This window comes from Sturnira hondurensis, unplaced genomic scaffold, assembly GCF_014824575.4.
Source record: "Sturnira hondurensis isolate 20B ecotype Veracruz unplaced genomic scaffold, ASM1482457v3 Scaffold0008640, whole genome shotgun sequence".
Lineage (NCBI taxonomy): Eukaryota > Metazoa > Chordata > Mammalia > Chiroptera > Phyllostomidae > Sturnira > Sturnira hondurensis.
The window spans coordinates 21,931,648-21,945,365 of record NW_028081271.1 but is presented as its reverse complement, the minus strand read 5'-3'; the positions used below and the strand labels follow the sequence as shown (position 1 = coordinate 21,945,365).

Here is a 13,718-nt window from a genome sequence, read left to right as displayed (position 1 = left end):
TTGGGACTGTGAGAAATAAAGCTGCTATCTACAAGGCCCATACAAGGCCACATGCTTTGCATGGACATATGCTTTCATTTCCTTGGGTAAATACCGAGGAGCGAATTGACTGAGACTAAGGTGGGTGTATGTTTAGATTTTTATGAGACTCCAACTGCTTTCCAAACTAGATGTACCATATTGTGTGCTCACTAGCAGTGCGTGAAAGTTCTACAACTTCCCTAACACCAGACACAGTCAGTATTTTCATTTTAGACCTACTAATGGACGTGAGGAGGTATCTCACAGTTTTAATTTGCATTTCCTTAATGATCAATGATATTGGGCATCTATTCAGATGCTAATTTTCCATCTGCGTATCTTCTTTGGTGAACTGTTAACATCTTTTGGCTTTTTTAAATTAAGTTTTGTTACTAGCCATTTTTTAAAGTCAAGCTTTCCCCCCAATGACTAAGCAGTCTTACTTAAAATGAAAAAACAATACTACTGAACTGTACTGAAAAATGGTTAAGATGCAAAATAATGAGGACACTACTCCCACCAAAAAAAAAGGATGAGAGCATTTTGTCACCAAGGCACAAAATTTATGAAACAGATTTCTTTGTTCAACTCACCACAAACTTGAAACAATCCTAATTGTGCAAAGAAAAATCACTAGAACACGAAAGAAAAAAAATCAATGACCACAACCACAACCCTAACCTCAGAACTGAATGTCAGCAACGTAAAACATTCAATGTTTCTGTGCAGCTAACAGTGATTTTGTGCTGTCCAACACAGCAGCATGGGATGCCTGAGCACTTGAAATGTGGCTAGTCTGAACTGAAATGTGCTGTAAAGTGCACCCTGGATTTCAAATTAGAGTGAAAAAAATGAATTAAAGTCCTCATTAATAATGTATACACATCGAAGTGATATTCTGGATAATGTGGGTTCAATAAAATGTATTTTTAAAAATATCTATATATTGTATCATGAATTCTTAAAACTTTTCACCTGCTTCCTTTTACCTTTTTAAAAAGCGTCTATTATTTTATATTTGGCTTATATTTTTACTGTCTAGCACCGATCAAATACTTTTAAAGCAGACCCTGCAGATAATATAGCTCCAGTTTTCTTAGGTTTCTGCCACAGCTGTTGCTGTCTGGTCTATGAGTCACTCAGCTTCCCTAGATTTGTTTCCTCATCGGCTTTTGTTTTTTCATTCAAAAAGTCAACAAAAATGTATTATGTTCCTACTTTTTACAAAGCATTATTCTAGTAGCGTAATCTTGAGCTTAGTTTAATAAGAGGCACAATCAAAACACACTAACAACTATCACACGAGACAAAATTTTAAAAGACCCCCCTGAAGTGGAGACAGGCCTATGGTTATGTTGCATGGGCATATATGTGTGTACAGGTTTTAAAACAGAGAGAGTACCTTAAAGGAGTCAGGAAACACTCCAATAACTTGTGCCTTTCCTAATCCTAAAATTCTGCGCTCTTACAAAGCATTCATCATGCTACCGTAAGCATTACTGTGTAACATAGTGACACATGGAATTGACACTTGGGTCAAGTCCTCCCCTTAAGCATCATGAAACAGTACAATGTAAAGGACATACCACGAGGCTCTTTTACTTAAAGAGCAATTCTGCAGTACAGTTCAACCATTTTAAATCTCCAGCTTCTATCTCCAGAAAGTAAGAGATTTTTCAAATAACAGGTAACCATTTGTGATGTGCATATAGATGAGAGAAATGGTTTTCTTTAGCAAAAACCAGCAAGTTAGGCTAGAATCCTGATAGACTAACGGCACTCTTTCCATAAACGCAAAACACAAAAACCACCACACAACAAACAACCTTCCCCCACCCCTTTGTCTTCAGGGGTGATGACTGCCCAGCACACCCAGACGCTGCTATTCCAGGGCTACTGCCAAACGTGTGTGATAACTACTGTTACTTAGATCATCAACTCACAAAAGTCTACCCTGAAAAAAATTTATAAACAATTATGTCCTGTTATACAAACTGAATTCAAAGAGCTCTGTATACAAATATTCCCTTGGTCGCAGCATTCCTTGGAGGTAGAATATCCCCATACTAAGGGTAAGAAAACTGAGGCACAAGAACAAATACTGACTTTACCTGTCTTTCTTTAGATAAATTTAATAGCGTAAGTGTGCTAAGAAATGCCTACCATGGTTTTGTTAAAAAAAAAATAGTGAGCCTAACCCTCAATTGATCCACCCCAGGATTCTGATCTGTTAATGAAAAAAAAAAAACAAACAACATTTATGGGAGAGTGCTATTGGTTCTCCTTGCTATCAAAAGCAAAACCTCTGGGGTGTACTCCAAATCAATCCTATTTCCCTTCCCAACTATTCAATAGTTGTGAATGGTATCTAAATCTTTTTAAAGTTTGTTCTTATTCTTGGTCTGGTATTCTAGCTCTAGGGTTACAATTTTCCCATGTTTCCAAAACATTATGATTAGGCATTTGCTCCAAATGTAGTTTAAGAAATAACTTAAGGCATAGCCCCTAGTTATTTCAGAATCTGGTAGAAAAGTTTTTCATATTTACCTGTCCAATCCTTCACTGTGAGAGCCTTCAGTCACAGCCCTTCCACACATTTCTTTCCTGAAGACGACCTAAAGGCAAGCAGCATGGTACAGTGGAAAAAGTGAGTGCGGGGTTGGGAGTTGTCTCCCCAGCCTCAGTGCAATCTTCTTATTCCCTGTAGATCTGGCCAAGTCACTGAACCTCTCTGGACCTTGAGGGCTCACCAAAAGTGAAAAAGTTAAACAAGATGACCTGGAAGTTCTCATCCAGATCTCAGAGACTTTGTTCTAACCTGCCCCCGTCAGCTTGATCATTTTATATACCCTTTTCTAGTCCTTCTCCAATGCTATATGTGTTTCTTAGCTGAAGGACTTATAATAGTAGACTGTGTCCCAATAAAAGTACTTTATGATTTGATTTGATAGCAAGATTTTTATTTTAAATCTCAAGCTACTTTTGACATCAAGGATTTATCCCAGAGATATAGGGGAATGGACAGGGACATGGATGGGACAGGCTTAGCCACACCGTGAGCTGTTGAGGCTGGATGACAGGTACCTGCTGATTCACTATTCATTCTATCTACTGTTGTATATCTGAAATTCTCCATACTACCAAGCAGGAAAGATCTGTATAAGTTGAAAAAGAATACCAAACTGGCATCATTAGAGGATTCTTTTCTACAGTCTTTGGCAGAAGGGTAATTGCTTTTCACACCATATCCCTTGGGTTGAGATAGAATCTACATGACATGAAACTAAGCAGAGCTACTCAAAATCCAGCCAAAATTAAGGAAAAGGAACCAGAAAGGAAATTGTTCAATTGATCTCAAGGTTATCAAAGAGAAGATCCATGGCACGGAGGGCATGGGCAGTGGCAGGCACTAATATATGTACTAATATGGAACTCACTTCCACAGAGCTATTATGTTTCGGATGGTCCATGTTCCCTAACTTTTCAACTGAGAAAGTGGAACGGAAAGTGAGGAAATAAACAAGACCGTCTGGTAGGAGGATGCCACGCAGGGCATGAAGTCGAAACAGGAAGGCAAGGAATTCCGGGGGTAAAAAAATAAAAACTGGGGCTCCTTTGAGAACAAGAAGGAAGAACACACATCCCAGGGAGACCGAAGGACACGGGAAAAGAGTGTGGGCGAAGGCACGTCCTCGTGATGTCTAACGCCCCCTTCAGCCCCACTAGCTGTACTCCACAGCGCTGGGGGAGGGAGAGCGGTGGGGCCCCGGGGATTCACGCTGACCTGACTGAGCACTCCATCTCAAAGAGCCGGGGAGGCGGGAGAGCCCGGGAAGAGGGAGGCACACCGCACAGTGCCCTGGCTGCCTGCGCCGAGGCCGCGGAAGGGGCGCGGACTGTTCCACTGCGGCTGGGGGGGGGGGCACGCTGCAACCGGCAGGGCAACCCCAGGAAGCGCCAATGGTGTCTCCTGACGGCGCGCTGGGACGGCATCCCAGGATCGAAGGCCCCTCTCGGGCACCTGCCCCGAATCCTGCGCTCTACTGTCGGCTCCCCTGAAGCCGGTGACCTTCAGGAGGGAGCCGGCTCGGTGGTACTCACCAACCTCGAGGATCCAAGACTCCAAATCCCTGCGGCACCGGTCCCTCCCGCCCTGGCCTGCCGCCGCCTGCCGAGGCATGCGTAAGGACGTGCGCGCGCCCGCCCTTTGTCTACGCCGCTTTGACGTGACCCCTCGCGTCCATCCCCACCCTCTCACCGTCTAATCTCACGCCCCTCACCCTCACGCCTGCGCGCCGGATTGTATCGGCGGGGGTTTCGTGGGGCGGGGCTTTCTTGGGGTCGGGCGGGGCTGGGAGGCAGTGCCGCATCCTCTGACATGGGTGGGCGTGCCCCAAGACCTTCGAGTCGCCCCCTGGCGAGTGAGAGACTGCTGCCCCAGGGGTCCAGGTGCTACTGAGGTCGGGGCTGTACATCCTAGGCCCTGGTTGCCTGCCCCTCGCCGTGGGCGTGCCTCGTAATTCCTGCTGTGATGAGGGGAACACTTTCTAAATAGGGGACTCCACGTTTTAGAGCTGTACCAGGGCCGGGGTACTGGCTGCTTCCCCAAGGTTCTGTAGCATAAATTCTGGGGAGGGTGTTATCAGGCCTCATTAATGAGAGGAGGCTTGAGTCGCTAAATAACCTTGTCATAATGTGAAATACATTTCTGTATGTAAAAAACTTAGCTCACAGTCTGGCACTCTCAAGAAATGTTAGCTGCCATCACCATTGTTACCACCACCACCACATCACCATTGCTGTGTCTCGTCTGCCTTACTAGTGAACCCAAGGAGTTCAAGGGGTTGGTTGGTGTACAAGATCCCTCACTGCTGTAACCTTTCAAGGTCTCCCTAAATTTGGAACTGTTCTCTCTACTAAAATCGAGCTGGTGCCTCTGGAGTTTGCTGGTGAATTTCTCACCAACTCTTCAGACTTTGAACGTCTAACCCAGTCTCATCATCTCCCCTAAAATCGGTCCTACTTAAAAAGAGTAATCCTTCTTCCTGTTCTTAAAAGAAGTTTTTTGCCTCCAGTACCAAGCTCTCCCTCCCACCCACTCTGTTTGTTCTACACACTCTTGTCATATTGTTATTCCAAGCTAAATAATCTGATAATAAATCTTGAGGGTAAAGTCCACCACATTCTTGGACCTCAAAGTCTGGCTGTAAGTTTGATGACTGCTCCAAAACACTGGACCACTCATCCTTACACTAACTGTTATCACATCTACTTGGAATTTACCACATAGTCAAGAACTCAATCATTTATCAATTCGTTTAACAAACCTTCTTGGAGCCCTCAGTAGATGGCCGGTTTTTGCCATCTACTTAATGTCTCTCGATACAAAGTTGAATAATGAATGCACATCCATGTCTAACCTTCAACAAGATTAAGAAGAAACTGGATGTCATACATTGTTGGGAACCTCCCTGCCTGGTTTCAGGAGCTGTAACCCACCCCACCATGGCTAAGGCTGAGTGAGAGACCTTCGGACCATAAACCACTAAGGAGACAAAGCTTATCTCCCTGGCAGGAGCGTCGCTTCTGCTCCTTTTTTTTCCATAACTGGCCCCCAATGCTTGATCAGTTAGCCAATGACGGGTGAGATTCCCCAAGGAGGGAATGACCTAAGACAGGCATGATCACATGGAGGCCCCAGGGAAGGATTTAAGGGGCTATGGAGAAAGGGGATGATGGACCCTCGCCCCTTGGCTTTGATGAAGCCTGACTCCACTGAGTCCTTGAGAAGTCTCCAAAAATTCCTTGGCTATCTGCCTCCTATGCCTGACTTAAGCCTGAAACAATGACAGAGGGCGGTGCAGCCCTGTGCTTCGAAGGGCGGGTTACCTGAGAAAGGATATGTAAAATCCTGTGAAGCCTACTTTGCTAAGAATGCTCTTTGTTAAGTGATAAAGGTCTAAGCAGGAAATTAGTTTGTTTCCCAAAGTTTTGTAGCCTTTTAGCTGATAGATCCCAACTCAGAAGAAGCCCTAATAGTTCTTTGTACACTATGTACTGTTTGATCTTTACTGCCCGACAATGATTAATGAGCTGTACCTGTATTCCTGCTCAAATTAAACCCAATAAAAGCCTGTCCAGGTAAGGGTTGGCGCTCTCCTGTTGAGAGGGTGGTCAAGCTGCTCTGAAGTGCTCCCCCCTTCAGAGAGTAGCTGTGCAGTCCCTTTTCCTCCACAGGACTCAGTAGTCTGTGTGAATTTATCTCATATCTCATCCATGACACCACAGGCATCGTGAGCCAATGCATGCGTCAATACATTTTTTGTGTCCTTCCCAAAGCGAGGGAGAGGGCTTTAAAAGTGGCCACCGCTGTCCTAAATACTCTTTAGGTTCTTATATCAATCTTTACCATTGAGTATAGTTCTTTGTATATAATAATTTTGATATTAAAAATATTTCACGCATGTTAGAGACTCAACAAAAATAGTGTTGATTGATTCTTTGCCCAACCAACTAGTGGACTGAGTTATTGGGTACACACGCACACACACACACACACACACGAGTATGCAAACATTCACTGGCATATTCTCTAAACTTTAGCACAGGAAGTCAATTAAACTTCCCTCTGAAAAGAAAATCAACAAGAACTGTCTTGACTTCCAGCCAAGATGGAGGCATAGGTAGTCACACTGTGCCTCCTCGCACAACCAAAAGAAGGACAACAACAAATTTAAAAACAAAAAACAACCAGAACTGACAGAAATCGAACTGTATGGAAGTTCGACAACCAAGGAGTTAAAGAAGACACATTCATCCAGACCGGTAGGAGGGGTGGAAATGGGCAGCTGGGCAGAGAGGACTCACGGCAGGGCGGCAGACTGTGGACTGGGTGTGTGGGCGGTCCCACATTCACATGCAGATAAACTGGGAGGAACAACTGGGAAGAGAAGTCGACTGCACAATCCAGGGTTCCAGCCCAGGGAAATAAAGCCTCAAAGCCTTTGATTGAAAACACCTGTGGGGGTTGAGGCAGCAGGAGAGACTCCCAGCCTCACAGGACAGTTTGCTGGAGAGACCCACAGGGACCGAGAATGTACACAAATCCACCCATCCAGGAATCAGCACCAGAAGGGCCCAATTTCATTGTGGGTAGCAAGAAAGGTGACTGAAAACTGGCAGAGAGTGGAGCAAATGGCACTGCCCCTTCTTGGACCCCAATGAAAGTACAGATCAAAGATCCAGAAGAAAATACAACTAAACAACAGATAGCCAACCTATCAGATACACAGTTCAAAACACTGGTTATCAGAATGCTCACAGAATGGGGTGAATATGGCCGCAAATTAGAGGAAAAAGTGAAATAAAGGAAAATGTACAGGGAACCAACAGTGATGGAAAGGTAATTAGGACTCAAATCAACAGTTTGGAGCAGAAGGAAGAAAGAAAAATTCAATCAGAATAGAATGAAGAAACAAGAATTCAAAAAAAATGAAGAGAGGCTTAGGAACCTCTAGGACTTAAAATGTTCCAACAGCTGAATCATAGGGGTGCCAGAAGGAGAAGAGGAAGAGCAAGAAATGGAAAATTTATTTAAACAAATAATGAAGGAGAACTTCCCCAATCTGGCAAAGGAAATAGACCTCCAGGAAGTCCAGGAAGCTCAGAGAGTCCCAAAGAAGTTGGACCCAAAAAGGAACACACCAAGTCACATCATAATTACATTACCCAAGATTAAAGATAAGTAGATAATCTTAAAAGTAGCGAAAGAAAAGGAGACAGTTACCTACAAAGGAGTACCCCTCAGACTGTCAGCTGAATTCTCAAAATAAACCTTGTAGACAAGAAGGGGCTGGAAAGAAGTATTCCAAGTAATGAAAGGCAAGGACCTACATCCAAGATTGCTCTATCTAGCAAAACTATCATTTAGAATGGAACAGCAGATAAAGTGTTTCTCAGATAAGGTCAAGTTAAATGAGATCATCATCACCAAACCCTTACTATATGAAATGTCAAAGGGACTTACCTAAAAAAAAGAAGATAAAAAATATGAACAGTAAAATGACAACAAACTCACAGTTGTTAACAACCAAACCTAAAACAAAAACAAAAACAAACTAAGCAAACAGCTAGAACAGGAGCAGAATCACAGAAATGGAGATCACATGGAGGGTTATAAGTGGGGGAGCAGGAAAGGGAGAGAGGGGGAAACAGCACAGAGAATAAGTAGCATAAATGGTAGGTAGAAAATAGATAGGGGGAGGTTTAGAATAATGTAGAAAATGTAGAAGCCAAAGAACTCATATGTATGACCCATGGACATGAACTAAAGGGGGAAAATGCAGGTGGGAGGGGGTATGCAGGGTGGAGGGGAATAAAGGGGGAAAGTAGGACAACTGTAATAGCATAATCAATAAAATATATTTAATTTAAAAAAGAACTGGCTTAATATAGTTTCCTTAGGCTTCAAAGTTTTGTTTGCAAAGGTCAGATCAGGGCAGATCTCTGTCATATTTATTTCTAGGCACAAGTAATACAAATGGGAAAGAGAATATGAACAAGGTTTGTCTACAGAGAAGGCCTAATGTCTATAGCATGACCAGGCTCACATCCTTTTCACCGTGAATTTAAACTCTCTTTAGATTATTTTTGAAGGTATTTTCATATTCTAGAATGAAAATACTCTTGTAGTACAAAAACTCTGTGAATATTTTTTAAAGCCTGAGGATAGCCTATTCAAACAAGGGGATCTCAGTGTTTAAGGTCTCAGTGAGAGGTCTAACAGCCCCCACTTCATGTTTACTTTGAGCTCATGAGCCTCTGCAATTGTTGTGTTTGCTGTGCATACGGCGCACAGTGCTTCTAACCTGGGAAGATACTCCTTCTGTGAGATACTCCACCCCCAGTAGAGTGTTACCATGAGTGTGCTGCATACCTTCTCTCCCTTCCACAGTCACCTTTCACACGGGCAAAGGCTTTGACATTCATTAAGAGGTAAGTCCACAATTGTTTACTACACAACCAGCAACACCAATGCTCATTTCCAAGCACCAAGAAATAAAAAGCCAACTTAACAAAGGTGTGTTAATTACATTTTAAAATTGTGGTAAAGTACACACAAATTTACCATCTGACTCATTTCTAGGTGTACAGTTAAACATATTCACATTGTTTTGCAACCAATCTCTAGAAATTTTTCATCTTGGAAAGTGAAAACTATACTCATTTAGTAACAACCCTCCATTCGCCCTCCTTCCAGCCCCAGGAAACCACTGTCCTTACTTTCTGTTTTTGTGAGTTTGACTACTACATATTTTGCTGTGTATAATGCACACTTTCCCCCCCAAATTTTCAAGGGAAAAATAAGGGTGTGCATTATATATGGGTACTGCCAATTCTATATATAAATGTGTTTTGTAATTATTTGTTACATAAAATTTCTTGTATCATATGTTTGAAAATAAGTGGTATAGTTCCTTTATAATACAAAAAACAAGCATCTAAATATAAATAAATACATAATTGAAGTAAAAAAAATAAGACAAAAGATTTTTCCCCCTGAAAGTTTGGGCCAAAAATATGGGTGCACATTATACACGGCAAAATGCGGTAGATACTCATATTCATGGTCATATCTTGTATAAATGAAATCATGTAATATTTGTCTTTTTGTGATTGGCCTATTTTACTTAGCATAATGTCCTTTAGGTTCATCCTGTGGTGTAGCATGTATCAGAATTTCCTTTGTAAGACCGAATAATGTTCTGCTTTATGAATATACCACATTTTCTTTAGCCATTTATCCTTGATGGGCATTTGAGTCATTTCTGTCTTTTGGCTATTGTAAATAATACTGCTATGAATGTGAATGGACAAATGTCTGAATCCTGTATTCAGTTCTTTTGGATATGTCCCCCAAAGTGAGGTTGCTGGATCATGTGACAATCCCATTTTCAGCATTTTGGGGAACTGCCATTTGAGACGCTGTCCTTTGATAGATGAGTCTGGAGTTGGGAGGAGAGAATCTAGTGATATAAATTTGAGAGTCATCAGAATAAGGGTAATATATATGTTGACTCATACATATGAGTCATACATACTTGTATGAGACTCATACAAATATGCTCAGACTTAAGAAGTAGAGACTCTGCAGTTAAGAAAAACACGAAGACAATTTTCAGTTCATTCCCACACCATCGTCTTCAATTCGAAAACACACAGACTCAATTTTGCCAATTCCCAGCAGGCAGATCTGGTTCTGAGGACTGCTTTGCAGTAATCAAACCTACAGGAGACACTGATAAAAAGAGAGGGCTTAGTTATTAATTCAGGCAGAAGATGGAAAATGCAAAATTAACTATAATAATAAAATCCATAGGTCAGTTTATACCCTTAATAGTAGGAGAGTCTACTTAGGAAGCCAAGTAGACATCCATAGGTCTTTTGTTGACTATAAATTTTTTTTTTTTAGAAAAGAAAATGTACACTCTAAGGGCTCTGGCAATTTTGTATCCCCTCCAAAGTTCTACTTGTACGGTATTCTACCTGCCAAGTGGCCAATAAATAAATAAATAAATAAATAAATAAAACAACCAAACAAACCAGAACATCCTCTTGGATTAATATGGGAAGCTACTTCTCTTTGCCCAGCTATTTTCCAAAATTCACTTCCACCTCCCTGGGATTCTCAAGGAAAGAAAAGGGGAACTTCCAACTACTTTAATAGCAATTCACAATCTACAATGGAAATCACGTATGTTAAAAAGGCCACGTAAGCTAACCAAAATGCAGTTTTTCTTTTTTTGTTGTTGTTGTTGAAGTAACATTGGTTTCCCACTATATAAGTTTCAGATGTACAGCATTGTAGTTTGACATCTATATACACGACAGCGTCCGTCTGTCACCAACAGGTGACGTCCATTATCCATTTCATCCACCCCCATCTACTTCTCCTCTGCTGGCCACCAATCTGTTGTCTGCACCTATGAGTGTGTTTTTGTTTTGTTTGTCCATATATATATATGGCTTAACTCCATCAGGAACTTTTCTCTGATTTCCCCTTAGGGGCTTATTGTCCATGTTTCCCTAACACTCTCTGTGTGTCTCTAACATTATTTATTTGTAGGGATAACCTATTGGTATGTTTGGCTCCCCTCACTGGACTGTTTTGTTTTATTTATCTTTCTATCGCCAATAGTGAACATAATGTCTGGCCTATAGCAGTGGTTTGTTGAATGAGTGAAAACTCATGATGACCACCAGAAACTTGACAAATTATGTGTGTTCAATAAAACCATGAAGTGAACTAATAATACTTAATGTGTGAAATTTGGTAAACCAATACATGGGGGTCTGTGGGAAAACTTATAAAAGTGTTCTAAAGAGGAAAAAAATGATATTTATCGGAGCTCACTGAATGAAAACATTACCCAGACAAGAAAAAATGTCATAAATTAGACCAATTTATCTTAACCTGGATGTTTTAGAGGACAAGGGAGTCCTGGGATACTTTTGTCTTTTTGAGATGATCACAAGTAAAACAAACAAACAAAAAAGAATTACAGGATTACAACTGTGGTGTACAGTACATGTGTGTGTTTCCAAAATTAACAGTTTTAGCAAAAAAGGGTAATAAACACAGTGTGGTATTTACAAAATAAAGCTTTATAAAAATATTTAATATTACTTTAAAGTGTACTGTAAGCAATGAGACACAAATGTGAAATTCAAAGATGACTAATGAACAGCATCCTTTTCAATCCTGTTAGCCAGCTCTGTGGTTGTATGTGCACCAGTTGAGTAGGTCTGTCAGTTAGAGTGTCATCCCAATACACTAGGGTTGTAGGCTCTATTCCTGGTCAGGACATATTCAAGAATCAACCAATGAAGGTATAAATAAGTAGAACAACAAATTGATGCCTCTTTCTAACAATGAATGAAAAAAAAAAAAAGTCTAGCCTTGGTTGGTGTGGCTCAGTGGATTGAGCACCGGCCTGCCAACCAAAGGGTTGGAGGTTTGACTCCCAGTCAGGGCACATGCCTGGGTTGCAGGCCAGATCCCCAGTAGGGAGCACATGAGAGGCAACCACACATTGATGTTTCTCTCCCTCTCTTTCTCCTTCCTTTCCCCTCTCTAAAAATAAATAAATAAAATCTTTTTTAAAAGTCTAGATTCCAGGTCCACTATAACCGTGAGACCTGACCCACGAGGTCTTCCAGGTCTTTCCCTCCCCAGTGGTAGGCCCTGACTTGAGTTGCGTTTTTTCCCCTGAGGCTCATGGATGAGATTTCAGAAAGCCTGTTTCATTATAACTACATTACAATGCATTCCAGGGGTAAAGTCACCTTCATAGCTGGCTACTCATGGTTTCTATTGATTCTTACCAGCTTTGATTTCAGAGAACAACCCCCAATCCTGGCAGCATACCCAATGTGGCCTGCCCACCCCATTTATGATCATCCCTTAATGGAGTCAGGACTACAAGGCTGGACAGGGAGTGGGAGGAAACAGGGGTGGCTTCAATAACAGCCCTTATTGATAAGGAAGGTGCCCTGTGTTCATTCCGTCCCTGGAAGCAGGCATGTTTGGCTTCTTCTGTCACATTCGTGAGAACTTCTCTATGACAGATATTTAGAATGAGGTCCATCAGTTCAAAGGGTATGCACATTTAAAATTCTGATGGGTATCTATAATAGGAGACCTTTGGGAGGTTTTATGCCAGTGGATGACATCTAAATTTCCTCTAATTTCAACCTTTTATTTATTTTATTTTATTTATTTATTTTTAGCGAGGGGAAGGGAGGGAGAAAGAGAGAGAAACATCAATGTGTGGTTGCCTCTCCTGTGCCCCCTACTGGGGATCTGGCCTGCAACCCAGGCATGTGCCCTGACTGGGAGTCAAACCTCCAACCCTTTGGTTCGCAGACCAGTGCTCAATTCACTGAGCCACACCAGCCAAGGCTAATTTCAGCTTTTTAAAGGTGCAGAGCCCCTTGAAGTCCCATCTGGAAAATACGTGGGGACAAGTTTTCGGGTGGGTAAGACTCCATATCAGAGCACCAGAGTAGACCAGGAACCCCCTATAGGGCTGGCATTGTCCTCTAGGTCAACTGGTATCTCCTAGGAGGTCACAGACCCTGGGGGACAGGGACTGACCTGGTGGGTGGGGTCTCTGAGCCTCCCTAAGACCTTAGGCCAGTGATTCTGCTTCAGGAATCAGTTTCCGTAAATGTCAGACCCTGGATTGAGTCAAATCGAAGTGTTTTCTTTATCATAATGGATCTCACTGGCACACTGAAACCAACATTGCAAAGCAGATCTGCTCAGTAGAAATGGGAATAGAGGACCCAGGTGACAACACAAGAGTCCCCCTCGTGTGGGGGGACTCCCTAGTCTCATGGAGTCCTCAGGGCTCAGGGGATTTTATGAAAGCTCTCACCAGGCCATTTGGATCTTTTGGGTTCTCAAATAAAAGGGGTTGCACTCAACACCTTCCACAATATTCTCCAATTTTTCCTCCTTTCCCCTCCTCTCAGGAAGAGCTCTGAAAATTAACAAAGCTGAGCACCCAGGACCAGTGGGTGAGCAGAAGCCTGAAAGGAGGAGAGAGAAGAGGGGAAGAGGGACAGGCAGGATGCGGTTTTGCTGGTTTCTCACTTAAAGTGTCTCTGAAAAATTCCAGTCTATCTTGTCATGA

General features: G+C 42.2%; 1 protein-coding gene across 6 annotated transcripts in view; it reads right to left on the bottom strand.

Annotated features, from left to right (window-relative positions):
- Positions 1 to 4,233, bottom strand: part of GPAT4 (glycerol-3-phosphate acyltransferase 4) — a 36,253-nt gene extending 32,020 nt beyond the window's left edge. For 3 of the 6 annotated variants that reach the window (XM_037055436.1, XM_037055441.1, XM_037055442.1), the window contains exons 1-2: positions 4,123 to 4,233; positions 2,569 to 2,636 (exon numbers count right to left, since the gene is read on the bottom strand). The gene's annotated coding sequence lies outside the window, so the exon portion shown is untranslated. The other 3 variants (XM_037055437.1, XM_037055439.1, XM_037055440.1) reach the window with 3 other exon arrangements.
- Positions 4,234 to 13,718: the final 9,485 nt, after the last annotated feature.